Source organism: Pocillopora verrucosa, chromosome 1, assembly GCF_036669915.1.
Source record: "Pocillopora verrucosa isolate sample1 chromosome 1, ASM3666991v2, whole genome shotgun sequence".
Taxonomy (NCBI): Eukaryota; Metazoa; Cnidaria; class Anthozoa; order Scleractinia; family Pocilloporidae; genus Pocillopora; species Pocillopora verrucosa.
In genome coordinates this window covers 14,581,259-14,583,701 of record NC_089312.1, presented here as the reverse complement: position 1 = coordinate 14,583,701, position 2,443 = coordinate 14,581,259, and positions in this window count along the sequence as shown.

Below are 2,443 nucleotides of genomic sequence, written 5' to 3'. Positions count from 1 at the left end.
AGTTCGAAAATAAAACTGTTTTTGATACCAGCCCTGACTAATCCCTGGTTATATCGACGACAATATCATCTTACCTCAAGCAAACATTACGCAAATGATAATATGCCATTGTGAAAAACAAACTGGCTCATATCCAAAAGCGTACATCTATCAAGCATATTACGTAACAACCACACCTGTGCCATGAAAGAAAAGCTGACTGTCAGCAGTAACAAAGATCCCAAAATACCTTATTTCTGATTTGTAATATACCTCATTTTATAGAGAAGCACGATTATCCCTGTCTTTTTCTAAATTTTTTTTGTTAAATTTTAAATATTTTTAAAGGTGATATCTGCTGTAAGTTCTAAGTGCAACATTTATTCGTGTTGGATGTTTCACGTGTTCAGAGTTTATTATTTAAGTCTTTTCACCCGGTAACCAGCCAACGTTTATATTTGTTGTTTCATTAGCACCTTTTTCTTTTCGTCATTTTCATTGCCGACAAATTGCTACCTCACATAATTGTTCGATATATATATATATCAACAATATGCCTTTCTTCTCTCCTATCGCGCAAAGTGCAGCTGTTCGATAACTTAACGTAATTTTCGCTTATCTTTTTCCATTTTTGGCCTTTGTATTTTGCAGTATTGATATTGGTCTCTTGTGCGGCCTTAACAACGTTAGTGTTTAAGAGTCCTCTTTCCGTCGTGTTGTTCGTTATTTCCTTACATCACATATTGTGTAACTTTTGTTATTGTTTGTCATTTTAGTTTAAAACTACGTCACTTCACCGTTGACTAGTTAAAGTAAATTGTTTTTTTGTTTCAAAAACTTTATTTTGCCAAAAACTTTATTTTCGCATAGTGCAGTTTCGTCTGCCTTTCATTTTTTAGGGGGTTTTAAGGGTATTTTTCCAACACTCCAAGTGGCGGGTAATCATACCAGAAAACCAATATCAGTTACAGTTTAGGTTGTCTTGTCTAAAATATCTCGGAATGTTTCGGTTTCTAATCAATGTCGTGCAACGTTTATAATTTCATGTACCGGTTGACCTATCCAAACTGATCCAATGGTGTTTTGTTTCAACCCATCCCTTAAAGCGAAATCATTCTGTCTGATCACTTGTTATTTCGGCAGATAAATACTAGGAAGGAATGACAAGAAAATTCATTCTACTTCTACTTCAGACTTCTACCAGCGGACTCGTAGGTTTTACAGCTGAGTCTTCCTTTTGGTGCCGACAGGTTTTCTCAGACCCTTTTGAACAGCATGAGCAAACTTCCTGCACTAACTAGTTAAGGTCATGATTAAGATCGTGATGTAAAACCAGACTGATTTCAAGTGGTTATTCTGTATAACCCTGGGGGTTAAAATTCAAACACGTAACCAACTACAAAGGAAAACTCTGGCATAAGAAAACAAGTCTCCGATTATAGAAACAAGGACGGCCAACTTAGTTAGGTGATATTACATTTCTCAGAATCCTGAGGGAAAAAAATAAAACAAAACATGTGATCTAAAGGGTGAGACACAAACTTCCGTCAATAACGAGAAGCACTTGTCAAGATCTAATGTGTGCTGCGATTGGCCAGCAGTGAGCGAAATTTTCCTTAATTCCCAAAGCCCATAATACTTTCAGTATCAATTAGCTAATTATAGCTAAAAACGAGACACGGGCAAAATCCTTGGTTTCCATAGATATTGAAAACAAAAGCCTTCTAACTGTATTACTGAAATGTCATCATAACTAAGGAAGAGAAAGGATATTGCGGAAGAACTATCTCAACTTTGCTTTGCACGTTTCCTTGGCCGTATATACTCTGTCACGGCTCTTTACACTCGCCAAAGGACTCAACATGGACCTCCTAGATTTTCACAGAAGACCTTCACTAAGCTTCACACTCCAAGTATTGCTGGCTAAAGTAAGAGCGGTATCGATCATAAAAATATTTTTCCCAAATCTGACGAGCCCGTATCCATATTGCCCAAGTTTTAAGATATTGATAATGATATTGTGATGTTTACACAAAATTATCCGTCAAGTTTTGGTAAAACCAGTATTAAGCGGTCACCCACAAGGAATGGTTACCGCCCCTTAATACATGTTGTCCGCTTAATACAGGTTCCGCTGGCAAAAATTAGAGCACTTTATGTGATGATCTGAATCACATTTTAATTGGTCCTTAACGATGTACTATTGGACTCTATTTGTTAAATCGAGCATGAAAATGTTGTAGCTCCCATTGAGTGCCTGCATTTTGACGTCAACATCCGGGACATCGACCATGAGCTTTGTCGAAAAAGAACTAGTTGCCGTGTTTGTACTAGCATATTTTGCTAACCAAAATTGTTGAGTTATGGTTACCCTAAACTAGAAATAGTCGGTAAATTCCATCGTATTTCGTATGTATTGTAATTTCGCTTGCTAAAGGTGTAATTTTTGTTCGTAGAAAACCTG